This window comes from Aythya ferina (genome assembly GCF_964211825.1).
Source record: "Aythya ferina genome assembly, chromosome: 1".
Taxonomy (NCBI): Eukaryota; Metazoa; Chordata; class Aves; order Anseriformes; family Anatidae; genus Aythya; species Aythya ferina.
Window position 1 is genome coordinate 109,867,641 of NC_140296.1, and position 27,063 is coordinate 109,894,703.

The 27,063-nt window shown below is 36.7% G+C and overlaps 1 protein-coding gene across 5 annotated transcripts in view; it reads left to right on the top strand.

Moving 5' to 3' along the window:
* The window catches only part of HTR1F (5-hydroxytryptamine receptor 1F), a 118,197-nt gene that overhangs the window by 37,713 nt on the left and 53,421 nt on the right, over positions 1-27,063 (top strand). For all 5 annotated transcript variants that reach the window (XR_014697214.1, XM_084533399.1, XM_084533400.1 and 2 more), the window contains exon 2: positions 15,441-15,555. The gene's annotated coding sequence lies outside the window, so the exon portion shown is untranslated. The remainder of the gene's footprint in view (positions 1-15,440; positions 15,556-27,063) is intronic.

The window sequence follows — 27,063 nt, forward strand, 5'->3', positions numbered from 1 at the left end:
ACAACAGAAATTATTTTCCCTCAGAACAGTATTTTTAGAGGCAACCGTATAATAAAAAAAAAAAAAAAAAAAAAAAACAGAAAGCAACTCTCTAGAGTGAGAAATGGTATAACATCAGTTCTACAAAGCATCTACTTAATGGGTTGAACCACTGTCATGTCTGAACTCCTCAAAACCATCCTGCCAGATAAGAAGGTATCAGGATCCACACATTGTCTCTTGTAAACTGGCAAATTGGACAGAAGTAACAAAAGGGCCCATTCAATGCACCACACTTATTTGTGTTCTTTTTCAATGGAGCTGGACATTGAACCATCTAATACTTTACACACAAAAGCAGCCATGTCCCAAGGACAGCAGAAGTTGTTAAATACTGAGCAGTACATGTTTTCATGCTGTCTGAGAGCAGGATGAGGTCTGTGAGGAAGAAATTTTAAAATACTGCTTTTTAATATTTTGTTGGTGGTGACACAGCTTCACTGCCCACTTTCATGTCTCCAGACTGTGCTGCTATAAAGCCCAATGCTTACATGGACTCATACACTCAACCTAAAGACTAAAGACTTTAACAATGAAGTCCAAAACACTAATTTTAAGTGAAGTGCTCCAAATATTTGGATCATGTTACCTAAGAGATCATCTTTTGTCATATGTTGCTGATCACTTTGGACTTCAGACCACAAAATGTCTTCAAGCTAAAGACTAAGAGGGAAGTTGTGAGCTAAGCATATCCAGTGATGGACCCTTCAGATCTGAGTTTTGAGTTGTGTTTTCCCCTTTAAACAGACACATCCTGGAGATCTGCTTGGAACCTGCACAATCAAGTGTGTCCTTGGTGCATTATCACCAGAAAAAAAAAAAAAAAAAAGAAAAAAAAGGATTCCCATTAGGGAAACTCAAGTCACCAGCAGCCTTGGAGCTAACATCCAGCAAGTAATACCCAATTAAAAATATACCATAAGCTGATAACAAATGTCATAGCTCTTGGCCCAGGCAGCAAAACTGCTTAAAAAGAGAGGTCGCAGAATGTGCTGATGCACTCAGTGACCTGACAGCAAATCTAACCCTGCCCTGGATAGAAATGCTGGTCAGGGAGAGCAAGGTGCAGGAGATAATCAGTTCTTGTATACACGTATATTGGAATGGAGTGAGAAGATGAATCTGTTTATTCAGAGAACAGTGAGATTATCAAGGAGAGTTGAACAGCATGTGCAGCGAAAAAAAAAAAAAAAAAAGAAAAAAAAAAAAGAAAAAATAAAGAAAAAATCTAATTGTGAAAAAAATAAAAACAAGGAAAGGGAATTAAAAACATTCTAGCATCAAAAACACTAATTTGTTGGAAGAGGAACATCAGTCTGCAGGTTGGACTGCACACTGGGTGAGAAAGCAATGAGGAAGAGAAGTGGAAGGAATAATAAGAACAAGAAGCAGCAGCTAATGGGAAAAGTTTCTGTGAGAACAGGTCTAAAGAGTTAGAGATACATATGCAAAAGTCCCTGCCAGGCAGAGGTCTAATGGGGTGCGCTTAAGGGAGTGGGAGGTTCATACAGGCAAAATCTGACATTAAGTATGTACTCCATTGTCCAATGCTTTTACAGATATAACAGTATATAATTTCTTCTCATCAGACCCTGAACTCTTCACGGAAATTCAAGAAGGAACTTCTTAAAGTCATGATAGAAGTAAACGCTCATATCAATAAAAGGCACCTCTTTAAAACAGATGTCACTATAGAGTTGGGGGGACGGGAGGAGGAAGGAGGTTGTTTTTGTTTTTGTGCGTGCCTTTTTTTTTTGTTATTGTTGTTGTTTTTTGACTTCCTGAACCCAAGCAACAGTGTGAAGTTGGCATAAAAGGCTAGAGAGAAAGAACTCTGCTAAAAGGTAGCTTAAACCAGAAGCTTCTTCCAAGATGTAAAGCCACTTCAGTATTATGCACTCCGAGTCACTCAGCAGGCTGTCAGCAGTGAGAAATATTTTACTAAGAGATATCCCTGACAACTACACCAGTACCTGAAACACCACAAAACACTTATTTATGTTTTTATATTTTACGATGATCACAGAGAAAAGCTTTCCCTGGTTTCTAGGTCTTAGGCAAAAAGTTTCATCCAGTTTTGCAAGGAGATCTAAAAATCTCTCCTCCGGATGCTCCAGTGAACCTGCAGAGCAAAGTAACAAATGCTGGGCCTTATTCACAGCCATGTAATCCTACTTACTCCTGAAGAGAAAGTGACACATACAATGGAGATCAAAAGTACTTAGAGATACAGGCCCAGCTCCCTAGAGACAAATGAACAGCAGAAGAAATGCTCTGAGGCATGAAACAGCCAAAAGAACAACTACAGAAACTACATAAAGCCAGAGTCTGACAGAGTTTGGGTTTTAGCATTAACAAAGAGGTTAAACAGTTGAAAAAAAAAAATCTTGTTAAACACCTGTTCCTTCTGTTTCCTGCTGTTGCATCCAAATGTTATTTAAATTCTGTTCTTTCCTGAATTAGTTTTCAAGTTGCAGTATCATGTCAGCTTCACAGTCAGTACCTTGCTGCTTCTTTTATTCATTCCAGAAGCAACCGTGTTTTTATTAACAGCTGGCTACACTTGGCGTTTTGTTCCTTCAGCTATATAGCTATATTCAAATATATACATAGATACACATATATATTTAATAGCCCTTTACACATTTTCTTTATCAACTATACTGTCTGGATAATTTTTTTAACACTTTGGTACTTCTTTAACACACTATTCTTGTTCTGGTAAATGAAGAGAACTGATATTCACAACGCAATAGTATTTACTTAAACTGCTCAGAACAAAACCACCCTTTAAAAAAAAAAAAAAAAAAAAAAAAAAAAAAAAAAGTGGGTCTTCTGTGTTTTGTCTTCTGCTAAAAAGCACTAGAGAAAAAGAGGGTGCACTGTTCTCAGGATGCTGAAAATGACCAGGTCCTCTAAACAGCCATCAAAGCATTTACTGTAAACAACACAGAAAGATGTAGTTTGCACTGTGCTTGGTTTTTGAGAGGACAGGCTATGAATCAGGGTGCACCCTAACGACAGGAAGGAGGACAGAGATGAAAATAGAAGTCTTAGGAAATTGCATCTTGCTTTTGTCTGTTCCCTCCCATTTTTCACCCTCAATGCTCCTTCTTCCACTCATTTTTTCTCTCCCACTTCTGTCAGCCTCCCTTGAAAGCTCTACTTTTACCAGCAGCATCCAGCGCATGCCCCTGCTCGTACCAATCCTCCTCCCAGTCCTTCCTGTGTAGCTGGAGCCAGCTGCTCTATTTTATCATCAACCTTTTCCTTAACCTGCCACACAAACATCTTCGGAGGAAACAATAAGCATAATTAGTCAAACCCTGTTGCCAATCTCCTCAACCGTAATCCTTGCCTCAAGTGCTACCTCAACCAGAGTGCAGTGGCATCTTCCTCCTGCAAAAGCACTCATATGCCAGTGGGTTTTGTCAGCAGAAATTCTAAGGGTTCTGTTGCACCCATCAATAAATCTTAGCTCTCAGAGCAGCATCAGGTACAGGCATACATCAAGCCAGCACTGCAGCTTAGATGCTCATCTTCCAAGTCTGCCAGTGCTGGAGCCCCAGAAGTTTCAAATGGGCAGAGGGTCCCTGTCCTCTCTCCTACTTTCCATGCAACAGCCAGAGTAGCAAATGCAACTCTCACCACATTTTCCTCCATGCCCTACCACCGTCCTCCTCTGCCTCCTTCTGCTGTGTCTCAGACAGACTTGTCCCAATTCCCTTGGGATTGGGAATCTCTGCCACTAACACGCCTTGAGCATACTCTGCCTCAAATGTTACTGTTTTCAGTACTAGCCAAGGCACTAACCAACTGAAATGGCCTTTCCCACAGCATTAACCCTGTCTGGGACTGCCTTCATCTAGCCATGTGGGTCTTGTGGTATTTAGGAATAAATTTCCCCAGGCTTTTCAGCCATAATCCAGAAACCCAACACTGGCATTAACCATATCCTCAGCGATACATACAGTTCTCCATGGCTAGTTATAAACCATTTGTCTCATCTTCACCATTTCTCATCCAAATTCTTCTTGCCCTGCATAATCAAGAAGTGAACTCCTCTCTTCCACTTTGGCTTTTCTCATCTGCTAAACATGAACATAATCCTAAACTAAACATAACTGTATAGATACCACAGCAGTCCATGCTCATCCCAGTGCTTACAAGAATGAACTGCTTCATCTAGCAACAACTTATGTTATAACAGGCCTTGCTGGGTCTAACAGCAACAAAGTCTTCTCTGATCTCCAGTCCAGTGCCTTAATCTTAGTCCTAGTGCCAACCTTGGTATTAACAACACTGTAGCAACCATTCATTGACCTAGAATTAATGATGAGACATAAGAACAAACATCTTTTATTGAGTTAAGGGCCTTGAAAGACTCAACGATAAAACTTTTATCTTCCTATCACCTCAGACAGCCATTGCAGAGACAGCCCTAATCCTATCTTTGTCTGGGGACCTCCTAGAAACAATTAGTCATTTCTAAATTAATTGAGGGGTGGAGGAGGATCATCTATGTGAATAACAATATAAGTCACATCCACACAGATTTAGTAGGGTGCTGCAAAAACCTACCTGTTCAGATCCTAAGCCTTCCAAACTCCCTGTGCAGGAATCAGTTTTCTCCAAATTAATCACTCACCATTACCAGAGCACCTGTATAATCTGCCCCTTCAGGCTTCTAGAAAATTCAGCAAAAAAAAAGTAATGCTCTATACTATGACCTCACAGAAAATACACCTAACTCTTTGCCACTTACCATATTCAGAATGATTTCTCCTCCATTTGCCCCCTCACACCACTGCCCTTCTGGTAACCAGCAAGCGATTTTGCTCTGCAGCTCTCCAAAAAATTTACCTTAAACTCAACCCCAACTGATGGAGGATGGCATCAATGTCCTGTACAAGCAGCAGCCAGTGGCTTCAGCTAAACTCAGGTCTGGTTACACTTCAGCTAAGGGCTACCAGGACCCCTCTCTTTTTGTTGCAACTCTTGCCCTGGTGAGGTAGCTTGTTCTCAAAAGAACAAGCCCAGGAGGTCAGGGGAAGATCTTGGCTCATCTCACTCCTTCCTAGGCAAATAAGCTGCCAAGGGCACACTTTGGCTGGTCTGGTCCATGTTACAGTCCCCACGAGTGGATCAGATGCTGACAGAGATGGAGATGACAGCACTGCTAAGAGCAGTCCCAGAGCAGTCCCAGTCTTCAAACAAAACACCCTGGGGCTAATGCCAGATCTTCTCTGTGTCACAGGAGGTGACAGCAACTATCATACCACACATTTCTGAAAACACACAACCAGGTGTCCAGGTCTTGACAGATGCTACATTGGCTAAAAGAGGTTCCAAACAACAGGGCCTGTCTTCAAACAATAGTTTCATTCCTGTTTAAAGTTTCTTGCTTAGGGATTTTGCTATTCTAAGACTGATAGCCTGAAATGTGACACACACACACACAAAAAGAGCTCGATTAGTATTTTTCTACTGCTTACTCAGGCTTGTAGTCCATCCTCAACTCTCCAGTCAGGATAAGATGACCTTTGCTTAGACCCTACTTCTTCTAGTCTAAATAATTATCATGCTCCAACTCCAAAAACTATTTTAAAAGGTGGGAAAAAGGTTTTCCAGGATGGGAAGCATTTCTCATGATTGACAAGTAAACAGTCGTGTCTTCAGAAGCCAAGGAGGAGGGCATGAGCCTCAGATTTAGGAGAGGAAAATAATGAGAAAACACTTCTCTGCTTTTTCATTATGCATCCAGTTTTCTTAAAGATGTTTTTCTCTGTGGGAATATGAAACTGTGAGATGGTCTGCATATTGTCCTCTTTCCTCACAGCTTTTATCTGAAATTTTGCAGCACCCAGTCTTGGCTTCAAATTCTTGAATTGTCTATAAACAACAGTGGAAAATTTATGATGGAGTAAGTGCAATAGATTTCTCATAAAAATATAGAAGAAAATATACTCTTACCCCAAACAATATGCTCTATAGGCACTTACATATTTTCAGTATAAAGTTGATTTAGCTAATCCTCCTCTGTATGTACACTGTGTACTTAGAATCAATTATTTTTTCTGCTTTCAAATGTTCAGAATTTGAAGACTGATTTTCCAATTACCTGTACATTCCCACCATTTGTAGTGTAAATGGATGTTGATGACAATGAAAGATTTGTTTTCCATATGCTGTAAAGGAGCAAGGAATCCTGTATCAATTGTAGTTGATGACAGTAGATTTGCCTGTCTTTATCCCATCTACTGAATATGGACACTTCATTCAATCCTCTTGTCCTTTTTTGACCTCTCTTGCTTACCTGTTTAATTCATTATTAATTGCAGAAAATGCAATTTTAACATTTTATTTGTATACTTTGAAGAACATTTATCACTTTGTTACAGATTTTGTGTTCTGCCATTAACAGATTTACTTAATCCCTTTAAAATGTTTAACCTACTGTTACTATTTATAATGTATAGCTTCTTCAAGATATATTTAAAAATTGATGAGTTTTATGTCCTAAAAGTTTCTAATAAGGTGATATCACTTTTATAAGTCTTGTAGGCTGATCAGCAATGCTCTGTCTTTCTTCCCTTTCCTTATCGTTAGATGCTTAGTTTCTCCCATGTGTTATATATAGTAAATTGGTAAGATATATCTTGAAATTCCCAACTTTTCTGTAATATACATCTACTCCAGAGAAGTGGTAAGTCTATCCTAAAATGTTGAGCTGCATCAGCCTGAACCTAGGAATTACAAACTGGAGACAACAACTCATTATTTCACAACAGGCTAGCTTTGTGGAGTCATTTTTTTTCTACATTAAACAGCTCTGAGAGAAAGAGTTGAGACACTAGGGGTTTGTTTTATTCTTCTCTGAAGGAGGACACAGGCCCCAGTCCAGCAACTATGATCACATCAACAAGCCTAGATGCTATAGTAGGAGAATCACCAGCTTCCACGAGAATTTGTTACTAGTGCAAAGACCTGCTGATGTGCATCCAGCTGCTATGCAATAACTTTAATCTAGAAGTTTGGAGCTGAGTAGCATTCAGATACATAAGACTCAGGGAACTTTGCGTATCTTGAGAGTCTGGATTTTTTTTCCTGTATATTCACAACAGTGTCAATCATAAGGTAAAAACCTGCAGGTGTTTTTCTCTAAGCCTGAGACTTAAGGCACAGAGACATTTTAACAAAGTTGGCTTAGCTTGGGCGAAAATTTTCAGTTATGATAGACATATCCCTTGCTTATGTGTTGACTCCCATTCCATATTAGTCTATAATTTTTAATAAAATGAAGTAAATCCAGCTTTCTTTACAGTGGGGGAAATCTTCAGAAAAAGAAGGTGTTGCTCTATCATTCACCTTTTTCTTGTAATTTGCCAAGATATGCTCAAGTGTGCATAGGTACCCCCACCTACTCTAACAAGGAAAAAAAGAAAATGTTTCTTTAGGCACACTAATCTCTGGCTGATCTGAGGAACACATGCCTGTGAATTTATTTAAGCAAAGAGAAACCAGATGAGGTGCATCCTTAACATTTAAAAAAAAAAAAAAAAAAAAAAGTATTCAGTTTTCATAGTAAAAGAGAGCATAGGAAAACTTCAATTCTTTCCACAGAGAATAGATAGCAGATATGCAGTTGTCTCAGCTGTCACAGGTGAGGTAGCCCATAGAGAAAAGGAGAAATAAGGCAGTTTTTACTCATAGTAAATGGTTAACCATCAAAAACTTGTAGCCTGTAGTTGGAAGTTGAAAGGACAATTGTTTGTGTCTGAGAAGAAATAATAGCAGCAATGGTCTGTGACTTAAACTGGAATAACCATGCCATTTCAGATTTGTGCTTCATCTTTACTCAAAAACAGGCAGAATGCTAAGCTGGCCTCCCTAAACTGGAGAAGGATAAGGAAGAGAAGGGCATTTTATGTACTTGGCACTAGAAAATGAATCACTTGTTTTTTGAGCTCTAAGACTTAATTTTTTAAACTAAACAATTAAGTTTAGTTTAAAACATGAAGCATAGGTACTTTTACTGAATAGAAGAATGTGGTTTAGTACATGATTAGGTGAAAGACCTTGGAAAGCTTGTCCCTGAAAATATTTTAATTCAGATAAAATCCAGACATCTTTACCTAAATCTGTAATCTACTTGATACATTTTGCCTCCTCAACATAAAAGAAAGCTAGATATTTCTCACTTCACTCTCTTTTTGAGAGAAACAAGCACAATTTGTGCAGCGTTAAGGTGCAGAGCAAAAATAACTAATGCACACTTTTCAAAATTCCCCAAGTTAAATAGCACTAAAAATAATTTCTTCATAAAAGAAGCTCTACTTTATCCTTATATAATTACAAACACCTCTATAATGTTCTCAATTGCATCAACAAACACCCTTTGTGTAGAAAGTTAACAAGTGATTTATCACTGCATACAAAAAGGTTAGGCTTGAGATTTAAGCTCAGACAGGCTGCTGGCTAATTTTTCTAAACTGCTGCAGCTTTTGGGTATGACTTCAAATTGCCACAATAAAATATAATTTAGCAGAATGGAGAGGAATTCTTTGGCTGCACACCACCATTAAATAGATCTAGTTTTGAAAGGAGAGATGGTACCTCTGTAAATGGCATACTTTGAGCTGTATTCATCGGGACCCTACAAATACCAGTCAATTTTGAAAATAGAGTAGAGACTGACATAATTGAATTACCCAAATCATATCTTATCTTTCTTTCACAGCAATAATTGCACTTACAAATAGGCATTTGGTGTTAATCCATATGAGTTGTCATCATGTATCCTTCTGGTACATTCTCACAACTTTGAGGAAACTGGTGAGAAATTGTTTTGGCTAGGGAAAAGTTTCCACACTGGTCGCATTCTGCTCAAGTACTCCTCCCTGGCAGCAGCTCTCTACATTTGCTCTAATGCCAACCCAACAGTGCAGAAAAACAGATCAAAGAAAGATGGAAATATTCCATGCTTAGGCTGGCCAAAGCAATTTGTCTTCAAAAAATACTCATAAACAAAGTCAGTGAAAGATAATAGAAATGCTTCCCAAGACCTTTTATGCTAGGTCAACAGCATATGTACTTGCCTTCTACAGAAGAAAAATACTACCTTCAGTAGGCTCCACTGTCATTTCTATGCCCCCACACATGAAATTTTCCACAAACACTATTTGCAGAGCAGAAACTGTACTGGAAAGAAAGCAGGTAAAGAATCCAAGTAGGCTTTGGAAAGCCACTGTGTTGTTCAATACCTCTAACTTTGTTAGCACAGATTAACCCTGAGCAGAGTCATTATCAGTGGCTTGGCAACTAAGTGGGAGGAAAAGTTAGCAAAAAGACTATTTTTTCCAAGAACTTTCTCTAAGCCCTGCATCACCAACAGCTATACAGTAAAATAGAGGCACCATTCCAGGAAAGGTTGAGCTATATGACCACTGGTAAAAGATTAGTACATAGGACTCAAATGCTGCCTGCTAAAAAGGCATGCACTTCTGTTATGTAAGACATTGCTCTGTCAGCACACAGAGAGACAGCACACTTATCATACCTCTTATACCAGTCAAGAAATGGCATATAAATTTTAAAATACTAGGCACTGTCCTCGTGAACTGTTTCTTGTCCACTATTCAGTGTTATTCTCACTGAAAGTACTCTGAGTAAGTGACCAAGAGAATCTAAGTCATTTTAGTAACATTGCTTTCACAGAGAGATACTAGTGTTCATCATGAGTTCAGATGATCAAGAACCAAACTGTTACATCAACAACTCCACTTAATACAACTGAAACTTTATTTTCCTTTCATTTTTAGAACAAAGTATTTAATTCTTAATTAAAATCATGGGTTGCTTTCCAAAAAAATAAAAATAAAAATTATTTTCTTCACTCAAAAAGGTCAAAATATGGTATGGGAGGAACAGAGAGAAGTAAAACTTTGGCTATAATTTTGTTGATAGGTTAGACAAAGAGGTTGTTTTACTCTTTTTTTCCTCATCTTTAGTAATTAAGGTAGAAATTGAAACAAAACGACAACATCCTTTCTCCTTTAAAGTGAACTTCAAGCTCTTCCTCAGCCTTAATCAAGAAATAGTCTTTGCCAGTTTCCTGATCTGCCAAGGTTTGACAGACAAGTCCTGAAAAATTGTGGCAAAAATCTGTGTTTTTCATTAAATGTCTGAAGATAATTAAATTACCCCGGCTCAGTCCTGCTATATTTTGAAACTGCTGAGTCACTTTTTTGTCTCATTGCAAGGTCTGAAGAAAGCAGGCTTTGAACAAAAAAAAAAATAATCCTTTTTAAAGTAAATTAAAGGGAATTAACTTCTTTCCTCTGTGTATGCAGTTTACTGAAGAATGATCCATTCAGAGAACAGCAAAGCAACTCTGACTACTTGGTCTTGCTTATTTTGCCTTAACTCATTAGACTTCAACCCATCAAGGAACATTAAGGTTAATAAAAAGATATAAAGTGTCCTTCCAAGTAGTCCATGGCTTCACATGTGAGTTCTTAGGTTCTTTATTATATAACATTTATCTTTATGAGAGAAAGTTCTCTCAGTCATGGTTAATTAATGTTTGGGACCCAAAATTGTTTTAAATGTGTATCTATTACTTTGATTTGTGTTTCATAATTGATTTGTCTTGAAGCAAAACAAAGGGAAATGCAAGCTGACATAATTTTGTTCTATTGCTATTTATGTAATTCTTTAAATATATTAATTAAATTACTACCCGTTGTTGACATTAAATAACAGTAATATTTGCAGATGATTGTGTCTTGTATTTATTACCATTCCTACTTCCATACTCATAGGATGTACTCCTATGAAATATGTAAAGATCAACAATAGCACTGCAAAGTGACATAAACAAACAAAAAAAAAATGTGGTGGAGCAGGAAAATATAATTCCACAATTACAACCTAGCTTTTTTTTACATCAGAAATTATTATTATTTATTTATATCTTCACCTTTTCTTGTGGTTTCATGAACCAACTAACTCTGTGTAGGCCTCATGGCAGAAATTTTTCTTTGGGAATGATTCAATAGAAAAGTTAGCTTTTCAGTATGTTCAACAAAGATCTGTTTTCTTTTGCCATAAGATAATGACAGATGTGGAAGCCAGGCTAACCTTCTGGAGCAGCAGAGGTAGAAGGAAAACATTCATGCCATACAAATGAAGACAGGTGGGGCAACCTTATCTTTCTGCTTCTCCTGCCCATCCCTGCTTTAAATCCTCATCTGCAATTAGTGACAACATGTTCTAATCCTCTTTATACAAGCCATTTGAGGATTGTAGATACACATGGGAAATATCTGGGGAAGAAAAACTCCAGACAAAAATCCTTCTTTCTAACATAAGCATTTGATAGCATAAGATGAAGAACAGGGAAAAAAAAAAAAAAAAAAAAAAAGTAATAAAAGTTTTGAAGGAAGGTTTGTTTAGAACTAAATATTGAGACTCGAATATCTCAATAAATATTGAGATTAGATTGAGATCTGCTTTGAAGATGCAATTTATGCCTGCAAATCTCATTTCAAATAGAAATAGTCATCCCTGAGAGTTGCTATCATTCTTTTTCAGTAATAAAAGAAATAGTTAATAATCGGCTTTGCTGTACAATTGAATTGTACCGCCTAAAAACTGTCAACAAAAATTGCTCACAAAGATGACCATCTACCCACTTAACCCTTCACTCACTGGGCATTTTCATTTTTGCTGCAATCTTTCTCATCATCAGATGTCAAAGGTTTCCTTTATTTTTATGGCAATTAACATTTGAAAAGGATTTATTTATACACAGATAATGTCATGTAGCATCAGATCCTCAGCTTCAAGCTCAGAAATACTTACTGTGGTCAGATAAATTATCGTTTTATTATTATTATGCCTATACAAAGTAAACACATTTTGAGAACATTTATTTTTCTTTCAATCGAGGCAGGGAGTTTATGACATTTGAGCATAGGTTCTTCTTTCGTATTTTATGCATTTGCCCTCTGGTCACTGTCAACCCCTGCAGTTAGAATAAAAAAATCCTCTTTATTGTACTGTCAGTGTGCTGTCATTACTGTGGACTTTTTCTTCTCCTGGAAGGCTGCTTTGTAAGTTGTTTTTGAAAAGCTATACTTGTGTGTTTGGGATTTATACAACTGTACTGATCCATCATTTTCTGTCATATCCAATACAGTCACTGTAAATTTGGAGTAAAAGAGTTCCCACCCAGCTATGGACATCAAGCCATTTTGGGACATATTATCTACTTCTAAGTCCTTGCCCCTTTTATACAGGGAAAACAAACAGCTCAAGATCACAGATTGATTTCTGTTTCTCTTTGCACTAAGATTGTCATTTTTGTTATGCTACCTCCAGTGTCTGCTGACTTTTGAGAATACAAAACCTCATGTGTGATTTTGAACCTGGGTGTTCTGTACTATAACAAATGGTGCTGCCAGATGAGCTTTAAAAACAGCTGTCAAATTCATGTAAAGCTGATTTTTTCCAATAATTGTCTTAGCACATCTTGTCTTTATATTAAAAGTCGGATTTAGCATCCTCCACAGAATAAGAAAGGCACTTTTAGTTTTGTCATGGAATTATTGCAGATGTTATTTTTAACCATACACACACACAAATAAATAAATAAATAAATAATCCATGCATTTCAGAGGACTTTTTCTATTGTTTTTCACAAGATCAAAGCCCTCATGATATCAATGCCATTACTAGGACAAAAAAGATGGAATTGATAGCTCTGCTTTTTGGTTACAGGTAGACTTCAACAAGAGGTAATAAACATTCAGACCTGAAGCAAAAGAATTGTGAAGTTTGAAAACCAATAGAAGTAATGAATATGCTTCAGAGATGAAGCCAGGTCCAGAATTACTTCTGTTGCAGGATCTACCTCCTTAAAAGCAGTTGCTGCTATGCATAAATTGAAATTGCATTTTGAGCAGATGTGAAATGTTTTTATATTGGGTAAAACATAGGTCTATGTTTATAAATATTAAGTCCTGGTATGTACAAGACAACCCCACTCATCAGTTAAAAGCTTGGCATCTGTTTATTAAATGAAACAGTTAATTCATATAATTTGGGGCAATTTCCTGTTTTTTTGTTTTTGTGTTTTTTTTTTTCCCCTGTGCATGGGGATGTTCTGCTACCAAAAAAAAAAAAAAAAAAAAAAAAAAATTACTCTGGTTGTAAACTACTTATCAATGGCCCCAGAAGTCCTGATTTATGCAGTAAAGTCTTCCTCTCCATTATCAGTTTATAGGAATCACTATTCCAACGATAGCCTCAGCTACTATTTGAACATAACTTATTTCTTCAGCTGTTTCTTCTTCTAGAAAGCCAGAAGAAATAATCCCATGTAGACTATACTTGCTGGCTAGGTAGGATTCTGCTAGGAGAGATTTGTTCAGTATACGTGCTGAACCCTTAGGTCCTTATCCCACGGTACTTAACATTTTAATTAAGCCAGAATGATGGAAGATAAAACAGCTACATTCATATTACTCTATCACTAACAAGGATTCCCACATCCACCTTCTCCTCTCTCCTACAGAAAAAATCTTAGCAAGACCTGGTAGACAGCTTGTAGCTCTGCCTTCCCAGGAATGTCTAGATAAAAAGTGCAAATATTGATTTGAAGGGGACACATGGCTTCAAGTCTCGCTTCAGAGGACATGCATTCCTCATTTGGGCCAGAATTATGTCCAGTGGGTGGTGGGCCAGCTGTGAAATTCTCAACTGCTAAGTGCACATATTTTTTAAAATATTGCTTTTTGCATTACAGGTTCAGGAGAGAAAAGGGGAACAATTTTGGTAAGGGTTTGAGTGCAAAGAGCCAGCTAGCTGAAAAAATGGAGGCTGGCACAAGAACCACTAGAGTTTGGCAAAGAACAGAGCCTTCTATTTCTCTAGGAAAACAAACAAACAATCTCCAAGGTATCTAAGTGCAATCTCTACTTTCTGTTAACTATAATTTCTTAACTTGGAATGAAACCCTGCATGTAAGGTCTCAAACAGGAACTAGAAGTCATCTTCCACTCCTACTTCTTAGGACAGTATCTGAAAGACAGAAACCCTTTTGAGTATTATAAGATACCACTAAAATTATCCCAGCTCTAGTAGACTTTTACATTCTTATACAGAATGTAGTTTTGCCACATCCAATGCAATGCAATGAAGGAAAAAGGATTCAGATAATGCTTACACTAACAACTTTCAAGCAAAAACAGGCAGGAGGACTACTTTGCTTCTGTCTTGATCAGTCGTTGCTGATCATCTGTCAGATGTTTAATGAGAAACAGTCAAGTACATCATCACTCTCTTTAGAACTGCACTTGAGCACTCTTCTTCCCATAGTAGCTCATACTGGCCACTCCACCTTCTCAGCTTCCTGGCCTTGCTTAGAGATAGAGAAATCTGTATGCCAAGAATGAGGGAAAAGGCGAAAAGCACAGGCACTCATTTTAGTAATTAAACTCTATTATTACAGCCAAAAAGTTACATTTTGAAGGTTAATGCATCTACCAGTAGCATAGATTAAAACTAACAAAAAAAAATCTTTTACTTTTCCATGATATTTCAACACATACTAGACTGATGTTATATTTCACGATTTGTTGGGAACCTTCCCTTATGTCATGAGGCCACTGCCTTTTCTTTAGCAATAATGAAACCCATATTTCCCAAAGTTGCACTGACAACCTCAAGAAACAATGCTATTGCCTAGACTGGCCTAAGCTATAACATCATGAAGATGGTACAACAAACAGGACTGTAACCATCCTCATAACCTGCCCCAGAGACCTTTGTGCTGTGGGAATTCATCTAGTACCAAGTCATGGTCAAGCATTAGTAGAATTATATTATGGATAAATTACCATCTTATTTGATAATGTCTGAAAAAAAAATATTAGTTTCCTTTTTTTTTTTTCCTTTTATTTTGCTCTTTTGCCTCGTTGACGGGCCTTCTAATTTGAAATAAAAACTACCTTTGACATCCGCTCCATTTTAAGCACATTAGCATTTTAAGTATCTTATATTCACAATTAAACTAACCTCTTAACTAAAACTAAGTCATTTTTCTTCAATTTCTTGAGCTCCTCAAGTGGAGCTGATTTCTGGAATAACAAGGTTTTTACTAGTCATTAGCTCGTTAAAAAGAACTTCAGATATTACCAGCTATGTTGCTATATGAACTCTGTGGCGTTTTCCTGACACTAACCTCTAAGCTTTTAAAAAATCATCACCAGTTAGTTGAATAAATCCTGTAAATTACAGTTTAACACTTCTGAAAGATGATTTTCTTCCTCTGAAGTAGAGATCTCTCTCACTGTCACTTATGAAGTCTATATTTATGCCATTTTGCTTTCTCACAGGTATTTGGCAGTATCCAGTATTGCTAAGGGTAATGCAATTCCTTCTTCCACGCCCCTCCCCGGGCCTCCTGGCATAGAGGCTGTCTTACCAAGGTTAATGCAAACACTGGAAATGGTGAGTCACTTTCCACCTTCATATGTAGAGGTTCTATGGGGGCTCTCTTGTGAGGGCTATACTTAATTTAAAGGTGATCAAACTTGTTTAATTGGATCTTCCATCGAGGCACTGTAAAGCATGTTCAATAGAGAGTTTTTCTGAGCTCTAAAATTGATCTTTCTGTAGGATAATGCAGGAGAGAAAGGGGTCAGAAGAGGTAAATGTTGCCAGGTAAGGGTTGACATACAGCCTTATGGCAGCCTTAACTGGTCAATGTCAGCACACTCAGTGCAACAGAAAGCTGTAGACCTGATAGGGCGAAGCTAAAAAAGACAATGAGTTTGAGAAAAGGAAGGTGGTGACCAATGGATGGAGGACTATAAATAAGTGAAGAACATCTAGTGCAGTCTGAGTTCAGGCACTGCGGGAGAAGCTTGCAGTCTGTAGTCCTAGATCTAACCAACCTTCTCTGCAACCTTGGGCATTTAAATATTCAACAAAGGGAAAGAAAAAAAAAAAAAGAAAAAAAAGTGGTAGTAGTATAACGCCTCACTTCACAGATGTATTTTAAAGGCTTAACTTTTGTAGGACATTTTGAATATGAAAAGCACAGCAGCACTCATTATTTTGCTTAACTAAAGATATCTTTGCCCAGATGAACCCTAAAATCTTTCGATGGTAGCTCATCATGAAGATGTGTTGTGAGATTTTTCTCACTTTTGTGTTGTCCAGTGGTCATTTCATGCCACTGCATGCTTCTTTTTGTTATGTACAGTTTTTCAAAGTGACCTTTCCCATAATACATAAATGTAGCTTCCCTACAACAACAACAATGAAATCCCCAAATCCTTGTTTTCCCTAACAGTTAAAATGCAATAGCTTAACGATACCAATTCACAAAACACTTTAAATTGGCTTACATACAACAGCATTTAAAAACAGAAGGGTAAAACTTCCTGCAACTGTGCCAGGAGACAATACTGTCACTTAATATTGATATGTCTGGATAAAAAAGGAACAAGAGACAAATTAAAATCTTCAGCAATCAATTGTGAACAAATGCATATTAAGTATGATCACTCATAAGTGTACCTGAAAATTGCATATGCTCAGAGGGAAAAAAGAAACGCACCACTATTCGACATTCTAAGAAATCCTTCTCAGGATACTTTCTCTCATTACTTTTTTGATAGAAGAAGAAACAGACGCTACAGACAAGCCTGACATTTTCAGATGTTCGGCACTCCTTACCCTCACTTTTATCTACAGAAGTTTAGAGTCCTGACATCTCAGGGCTCTGTCTATGGCCTGGGTGTATGAAAGATTAGTCAAGGTGTTCTTTAAATTTATTATTCACAGCAAAAGAGGCAAAGAAAGTTGTTGTGCTTGTAATAATAGAACAATTAAAAAAGTGTCACTGTGGATAACTGTAAAATTAACAAAAAAAATAAGAAAGGCTTCTAACTGATACATGCTAATCTTAATTAAACATACAGATTTTAGTGAAAGTTTTGTCACAATACAGACCATTTTCAGCCTTTTCAAGCCCTTCCTGCCACCATGAAGAATGCACAGAGTAGGAAAAAGTTCCCAAACTTGTATGATTTTATACTTCTAAGCAGGACTTTCCCTTGGGCAGCAGTTGCTCCAACTGCCAAATTCAAAGATGGATGAACCAATAAGAGATGTGTAGCTGTGATGCTTAGGAACATGGTTTAGTGGTAGACTTGGCCATGCTGGGTTGATGGTTGGGATTGATGATCTTAGAAGTCTTTTCCAGCCTAGATGATTCTATGCTACTTTCTGATGCTTTTCTGATTTGTGACCTCATTAATTTATCTTTTAAAACAAGGACTAAAGAGCACACAAATCATAAATCAAGAGAAAAACATTACAGGTAGAAGACAGAATTATCATCAAAGTGTCAGGAAAACAGCAAGGTAGTTGATGCTCTTTGTCTCTAACAGAGTTTTAGCCTATGAGTTGCCTACCAGACTGTGCGAAACACTGGTCTCTTAAGCTATGAAAGTTAGCAGCATCCAAACCAACTGTACGTATTAAAACCTTTTGGGACAGCTTTGACCATAACATGGGAAAGGAGGTGTTTCATACTGTATCCAGAAAGTTCAGCAGACCCAAGTGTGATGAATGTTTGCTCTGAAAGCTTCTCTTTCCTTTTCTCCTACCTTTGTTTTTAGAATGTACTTTCTTCCTTACTACTCGCCTCTGTTTATATCTAGTACAAGAGAAATTCTGTCTATTCAGTGTTTCTACTATAATATCTGAGGTGATATTATAGAGAGAAACTATCTGATGGGAGATAATGGAAGGGAAGAATAAACAAATAAATAGGATGCTTCCCCGCCCCCCCCCCCCCCCCTTTTTTTTTTTATGATGGAAGTGAGCTAGCTGGTTGTATGCTAGTTTGCAGAAGACCGTGACAGAGTAGCAGCTTAAAGAAGACAAGTCTCAGCAATGCATTTTACTGCACCGAATGTTTTGGAACAGTTTGTGTCGCATAAAGCACTTTCATACCATCTGTACTCCAACAGCAAAAGGGCTCTGTCCCAGGCAGAGAGCCTTTTGTGTTTCCATAGTCAACAGAATTCAATGGAGATAGATATCAGAATTATAAAACTTGTCTCTGGTTAGATGTGTGCAGTGTATCAGCTTCCCCTGCAATCCCTCTGTATTCTTAACATCCCACAGTCTGTCAAGAAAATCAGCACAGTGCTGCAGACATGCAGAAAAGTATCATATCGATACTAGTATCTAACCTAGTATCATATAGATACTAAAGAATAGTATCATGTAGATCACATTGGTGCCACTTTTTAATACTGGGCTGCTTTGCTGAAGAAAAGAAATAATATAAACAATGCAAGAAAAGGAAATGCAATTGAAAGGCAAGCATTTGTCTCAATAGCGTTTGCTATGCAAATTCATTATATTCTGGAGAAGGTAAAAATACTTTAATGAGAAAAACAAAGACTGCACCTCATTGAACATTTCTTTTAAAAACAGGTTTTATAAGGACAACTTATTTCTAAGATGAATACAGATAACACATACACAATATGAAAATTAAATAGAGGCCATTGAAACCTGAATATCTTGATTACAACAAATTGCCTTCTTTAGGTTTTGGCATTATTCGTTACTAAATAATTATTTGTTTCTTAGCACTGGAATAAAGGTAATAATTAATACTAATCTTTACATAAACAAAATAAAGTATTATTCCTTATACGTCCACCAGACCATGCTTTTGCCCTACTAAAATCCTGTATGTCTATTGGATTGAAAAAGTAACTCAGTTACCTTAATTTTCTTTTATTCTTTAGATCTAAAAAAGGGGGTGCAGAGAGGGGATAATGGGGAAGGGAAAGAGAAAGATCTGAAAAAGAATAAAAGAGACTCCCAATGCAGCAAGCCATAAAAGCAATCTCTGTTTTCCATATTGTCCACTCTGAGACTCCAATGTTTCTCATTATCATCATTGTTTCATGGATTTTTGTTATTTTAATGAATTTCAGTGCTAAGACACACACCTATTTTCTTGGCTTTTCTGCTTCATTATTGTGGTGAAAGCAGTCTTTTATTTTTAAACATTATTATTAAAAGTAACACATGAAAATCTTATCTGAAAGATGCACTGTTTTGGCAGTAGATACAAATCAAAGTGCAACCACCAATGTACTCAATTGTACATTTTGATAAAAGATTTTGAGTAAGTTTTAGGCAAGAAGGAGAAAGGCACTTACCAGCATTTATCATTGTAATTGCTAGCATATTTGTAGACTAGCATATCTGTATACATTTCTTAAACCTCAATAAGGTCAAAACTGAAGCTAGCTCTATACATAGCAGTTAGCTGGTAAAGTCTTTGTCTCTTGAATACATTACATAAGAAGTATTCCAAAAAGACTCACTACTCCTGAATCTGTTCTTCAATGCATTAAGCACTAACATCTTTCAATATCAGGTAGGCTTATGTTATGCCAGTTCCTCTTTTGTTAACCGTGTAAATATTCACAATCTATTTGTCTTTGAATAAATTCAATTTTTGTTATTATTATTATTATTGTTGTTTGGGATCTTATGAGGTGTTCATTATTACCTAGGCTGAATGGTCCATAACAACACATGATAAATAAGCTCTTCGCTAGGACATACACATCCGACAATAAGCTGTCATAATTATATTTTTTTATCTTCAGTTTTGAATCTTACAGGTGTGTGCTTTGTAGGGTTTTGTTGTTGTTGTTGTTTGTGTTTTCTGTTGTTGTTGTCATTGTTTGTTTTTTCTCTCAGCTGAAAACAACGTAACTAATTTACTGAAAACCCTGAACTTTATGGAATAGTGGTTAGAGCATCCTTCAGGCTGGACAATATACAGACATGATACAAGTTCATCTGTACCTCAGCTGAGGATATCTCATGGAGTTTAACATCTGCGGTACTCCATGATGCTTAACCCTTAGGTATTCAGAGCTGGCATGTTCTTTACTACACAGGCTCCCAGCAGACACCTCAATCCAGTGACCTTTGCAATGCCACAGAGGTTACAGAGATTGCTCTAAGGCTGGGATCCATAGTAGTGCACCCTGAATACTTATGAAGTTAGAAAGCCTTTTGGGCTCACAAAATCTTCTAAAATATGCAAGACGTCTCTCTGGTCCCATATCCTTTCCAAATGGCAATATAATGCAGATTTTAAGTGTCAGTCTATCACGCTCACATATTGCTACCCACATAAAGGAAGCAAGTATGCTCTGCTACCTCAAGGTCATGAAATACTTCACTTCCCTGTTAGCAAATACAAGCACCTCCAGTAAAACAGAGGCATAAGCTTATCATCTCACTATATAACTTATTCATATCTGATACACAGCTTGTGCCATTTTTGTCTCTGCACACTTCCTTGCTGGACATCTTTCTGTTTTATAGCAGTCTGTCAAACTGAAAGGTAACTAAATTGATGCTCATACAGTAAGTCATCATGTAAATGTTATCATTTCTCTAATTGTAGATAGCTCAACTAAAACAATTTTTGGAGTCTGTAGACAACAACAATGCTGGTATGCATATATTTTTCCTCAGCATTAAACTAGAATTCATTTCAACTTTCTTGCCAACTATCTTCTTCTCTGACCTCTGCATCTGCATTTTATATATATATACATATACACTGATCTAGTTTTTGACAGCTTTACAAGGAGTTATCATGTGATTTAACAAAGTGATGTGAGCTTAACAGAGTCATCCTAAAAAAAAAGTTAGGATTTAGAAATGGAAAACTGAAATACAGATAGGAGTTATGTATAGAAAGGCCTCATTTTGACATATCCTTTGCCCTCACTAATGTAAAATAATAGCCTGGACACATTAGCGTGTTTTTTTGTTTGTTTGTTTGTTTGTTTGAGGGGAGGTGGGGAGGGTGGTGTTCAAATATTATTCAGGAGAACTGATCATTTAAAATGTGTTTTGCTATCATACTATAGAGTTCATTCAAAAAGTTTAGCAAAAATCCTACATGTTAAATTTGACTTTGAGGTTATTTTAATTATACTGGAACCTTATAACTTGAAGTTAACAAAGTCACATAGATGTGCACTTCAATTAGAAAATCCCCAAATTTGGTACAGACACTGAGGCAGAAGAAGACCTATCAGAAGATTAAACCTAATTACATTTTTACAAGATATCTGAAAAGCTGACCTTTGCCAATTGCTTCTATTATCATGTATTGTAAGAATTATGTTACTTCTTTAGGTTATAGCTGAGGTAGATTACATCAGCTGAACCTTCATGAATTGTAATTCTGTTTCAGTCAGTGGACTCCAGGGAGGACAATTTTAGCTACAAATGAATAGGGTCAATTACACTTGGAGCTAATGGAAGAAAAGTTATCGATATTTTGATAAAATAAATACTTTCATAAATAAATGGGGGAAATTGTCCACAGTTTTAAAATGTGTTTCTGAAAGTAATTTTAATCACCATATTTTTGATAAATCTGTGTCCTGTTTTGAACACAGTAGTGTCATCACCTAAATATGTCTAGTTGAATTAAAATAAAGTCTGTTATTGTAGAAACGGTTAGTACAGCAAAGCTCAGCAAATTTTCTTTTGAAAGGCTCAGCAGATAAGCATTCAAAATTGGAATTTTATTCAGTGTAACTCAGTGATTCTAACCAGTGGCTTAATGAATTGCTGTACTGCATAAGTCATGACTATATCTGAGGTACAAGAGCATGAATACAAATGTCTATCTACTACACTGTATAGAATTATCCTGGAGTGGTTATTTGTCCTTAATTGTGTTATTGTAATCGTGCCTAGATACCCATCTTGTACTGAACAAACATACGGTAGTAAATGGTCCCTTTGCTAAAGAGATTTCAGTATAAATAGGAAAAATGAATGCTTTGGAAAACATATTTTTGAAAATAATTGTGGTACTGCTTAGCTTGACAAAATTTTAACAGTTTAAAGCCCTTCAGAAACTTGTTTGGTTATATCAGGCAATTAAAATCCACTTCTGTAGTGATTTCATAGTTTACATCTGCTTTCCATCTTAATGCACCTTAAGTTGTAAACTTTCAACCCTAAAAAATATTTCAGCAAACATCAATTTTATCTTATACATACTTCCTGTACCCAGGAGTCCTTTTGTCATACGTAGTAAGGACATGAAGCTGGTTATGTAGTATGGCTTCAAGGCCTTTGAAAAGAGAATGGCCATCACCTTTACTAAGAAAAACCTCACTTCAGTCTGAAAAGCAGATGGGCCAGCACAGTGCACTGCTAACAGTCTTGGCCTGAATGTACATTAAACCACACTAATAGAAAACTTCAGTGGTAGCTACTATCATAACTGTGACTAAAACTGCACATGAAAAATCCCTATCTCTATCCAAGTGACTTCTCTTTTTTTGCCTCACTTCAAACCACCAGGGTGATACTCATTTTACAGTCTTTCCAGCTTTCCCTTCCTTGTCTTTCCATCCCAGTAGTTCCAAAGGATTTTTCCAGTTGCAATATTTTGGTAGATTTACCAAAGATCTGGGGGACACATAGGGAACAACTTTGCATGCATTTGAAAACACCATGCTCTCTACATTTTGTTTGCAACCTCCAGAATAGGAGGGCTTGTAAGAGCTTTGTTTGGGGTTTTGGTGCCTTACTGCTGCTGCAGGTTCTGGTATCTGGATTGCAGTCACTTGCATTGTAAGCACAAATGTGCACAGCCTATTAGAAGCATAAAATATAGCCATAACTACTTCAAGGAAGTTAGCCTTCTGATCTGCAAAACACTGGAAACATATTCCTTAATATCTTAGATATTTCACCTGTGGAAAAAATGCCATAGTTTGTGACTTTCCCTTTTGTAAGATAAACTGATAATTCTGCAGAATATTAGGAAGTATCCATGTTCCTGAGCTTATGTTAAGACCTAAATGAAAACTCAAAACATTTTAGATTTTAGATTTTTAGATTTTTTAGAATTTAGATTTTTAGTGTTTGTTTTTTTGTGTGTGTGTGTGTGTGTGTGTTGTTGTTTTTTAGACTTTTTGTACCTTGAACTCAACTTAAGTGCTAAGCTAAGTTGCTGACTGTCATCTCTCATTCAATTATTCACTCACGAGATGCACACACACAGTGACTTTGGTTAAGTGACAGCTTTTATACCTCAGTGTGGTGTGAGCTCTGGTGCAACAGTGTTAACATTTTATGATGACTCTCCCTCTCACCTATTCTCAACTGAAGAAAGGCAAAGCCTAAAGCAGAGACAAGTAAAACAAATGATGATGCTGAAGGATGGAAATGCCTGAGGCCACTGGCTATCCATGCTACAAAACCATCACTAAATAGGAAATTGCTACTTTTTTTCACAGCTGTGTGACTACAACTTGCAGGTGATATTTCTGAGTTCTCAGCTGCAACTATGCTTTTCATCTCCATAATTAAGACAATGACACTGAATTCAGTCTGTCATCATCCCAAACTACACCATTTGTTTGCTGCAGAACAAATCAACTAGGGAGAGGAAAACTTTTAAGCCTGGTTTTCCAAGGCTAAAAGCATACTTTCAGGCTATTAACCATCTGGCAAAAGCTTTCCAGCTTGAATACAGGGATCCTACAACACTAAACAGAACATTAAGTCTGTTAAGTCTTTTATATTCTACTACTATGAATGAACTTGAAAAAAAAAATCAAAAAAAAAAAAAAATCAATCAATCTTCCATGTCAATATATGGGCTCCTTTCATTGACACCCAACAAGTATGCTGGTACTGGGTCAGACCTTAGTGACAGCTTCTAATACAGCCACATTGGGACAGTCCTGTTGAAAATGGCTTTAAAGTTCCTGAGATGGAGGTTACATATAGAGTCATCATGTTCAATACCAGTGTTCTTTTTTTTTTCCATGAATCTGTCACCATCCTTTTCCAATCTATTTATATTGTTGACTGCTTCAGTATCCTGTGGCAATGAATACTGCAGTTTTAATAACTTCATAGCCTCATGAATTCTGCAACAGGACATGTCCTGGGTTATTAAAAATGTGCTTGCAGATACTTTCACTGCTTCCAGTAGAATTTCTCTAATTTATCTTGCATAGCTAAAGCAAGAATTTGTTACTTTGGGCCTTGTAAGCTGAATATGCATTATGTTGAGTGCGAAAAGCAGAGTAGAGGATTTTGTTTGCACATTTCATCTCTAAACAGATCTAAATGAAGTGACTTATCTTCAAATAATCAAATCAGGAGTGGAAATTAAAATTCATGAACTTTATGAAACTTAGGATTTGCCTTCCCTATAATAAATATCTGGGACCAGCCAATACAGTTACAGCCCTGAAAATTATATATATTTAATATTTCAAGCACAAGTCTGTCACAACTTCACAGAGGCAATTTAACACTGACACAAAAAAATAATTAAAAAAAAAAAATTGTTATGGTTTAAATAATAATAATAGCTTTATTTAAAAAGCTTTTAGAAATTACCACAGAAAATTACCATTTACATGGACTCATTATACACTTCAAAATATTTTTTTTTCTGAAGTAATGGAACAGAAACAAATTAAATGTCCCTTTAGACTTCACTCAGAGAAGATTTTCTTTTGTATATCTTTGACTCTAACCTTTTGACAGCTAAAATGAGTCTTGCATTACTAAAATAGATAATGCACCCTCCTTATTATCTTCAGATATAGTACAGTAAATACTGATTAGATTTAACATGTTAGGTTTACAGCAGAAACAATACTGAATCTGTATGAGTGCGTTAATGAATGATGTCAAGCTATACTTTAGGCTTCACTATTTCCAATTTCAATTTAAACTTGACTTTTATGTCAGCTTTAGTAGGTTTTTTAATATTAATAACACATATGTACATGCATACTTATACAAATATTATTTAAATTGCTATAATTTAAGAATAAGCATTCCCCTGCTGCCTTTCAGACAGCTCCTTTGTACAGGAAAAACAAACCCTGTATCAGACAAAGCCTGTTATATATTTTCAGGAGATATAATAATCATAACTTAATTTGCTGTTGCAGCCCCTCTTTCCCTACACTTGTAATAGGATTGTGGCATCAGAAGTATACAATTTTCACAGTAGCAGAACAGTGTACAGGGAAATTATGATTTTATAGTTCCATAAGCTCTGTGTCCTTTTCCCAGCATTTTCAGGACTGCTATATGCAGGTTGATACAATCAACAACCAACTGTGTAATGTGGTTGATGTGAACAATGTGTAAGAATGAGAACAATATGAAAATATCATGTGTTGTATTTATGGTGAATATTTTGAGGTTGGTAGTTTATTTTTTGAGCAGTCCTGTCCCTGATCACTGCTGGGAGGACAATTCTATGTCAGTGATGCAATTCTTAAGCCCCTGTCATATCAGACTGCCCACTTTTTCCAACACCCACAGAATATCCTGTTTATTCCCAAGGCTCATATTCATTTCTTAATTAAATCTTGACAGTTAAATTGTCATTTATGGAAACAATCTATGGTCCTTTGTGAGATGGTGTCTGGACACATTAAAACCATCTGGTCAAGTTCTTTTGTTTTGTTTTTGTGGGTTTTGTTTTTTGTTTGTTTGTTTGTTTTAAAATAATTCAACCAGGTATGCCTTGAAAGCATTATTAAGGATAAGTGGTAGATATTTGAATATGTCTCCGGGATGAAACATGAGGTTTTGCAGGGAGTCAGTCCACAGTGCTGTAAAGCTCAGTCATAATGTTTGTTATTTTGTTCTGCTACAAGAATCTGCAGTCTACTTGGACACCAATTTATTTTCCTAATCATCTTCTCCTGACATCAGAAATTTCTTAGCCAGCCCATGTAGCCACGTGTTATTATTACCATTTTCTTTAACTCACCTCTGACCTACATTCACTCATCTACTTGTTAGTCTTTCACATATAAATAGACTTTAAATGTTGCAGTGTGATTTCAAACTTATGTTAATAGATAACACCACCCACTCATACTAAAGAGAAATACTGCTTTCATCAGCCATAGTTAAGATAAACTTGAGGTGCTGTTTAAACATCTCACTCCAAAACACACACACATTTAAAAAGTGCTCTTATTAATATCTTCATGATTATTATTTTCTTACTCTTTATTATTATAGAGGTGATTCTTATCACTGAAGAACAGTTAATGTTACTTTACAAAGGAAAGTGCAGCAAAGTTGATCTCCCCATTGATTTGAAATTCTGCTTTCATTCAGAACAGTTGATCTTGCCCACTCTGTGGTTACTCCTTTACAAAACCAACCCCATTAGCAAGTGTTTGAGCAGGGGTGGGAAGCCAGAGTTCAGTAGTGTGTGAGAAGGCAAAGGGAAACATATTGAACTTCTACAGGGACAGGAAACTTGGTACTGCAGCCAAAAATTGCCAGCAATGTGCAAATCAGTGCAAATTAACAGGGAGACCACTTAAGGGAAAGCAGGAATTCCCATTCCAGTTTAAGATATTCCTGCAGTGCAATACTTCATTTCCCACAGTGAATAAGCAGACATCTTGTCTTTAATATTCATCTTTAAAATGAAAATGTTACAATGGTAGAATAGGCACTTGAACCTACCTTGAAACTGTGTGGAGCATACCAGCAAAAGAACAATGTCCCCCAAACTAGCAGGTGTAGATGGTCTTGTATGTGCACTGCTCAGGCACATCCTCTGGAGCAAAGGGACCACGTGACAATACCTAACTAAAATCATGGAAAGAAATACATTGAAGATTGCTGCATAGTCAGACACCATACCCACTCCAGAGATTCCTGAAAAGTCAGTAGAAGATGTTGTAGACCAGGAGGGTAACAGAGTGCTACCTGCACTTCCTTCATTGCTACACTTTTCCATAAGCATACACTTGGGACACTTTTCTGTCCCTTAGTTCTCATCGTCCTCTTATTTGGCAGAAGAATTAACACAAACCAAGATTTAGTGATAATGGCTTGCAGCCCAGTAGCCAGAATAAGGTG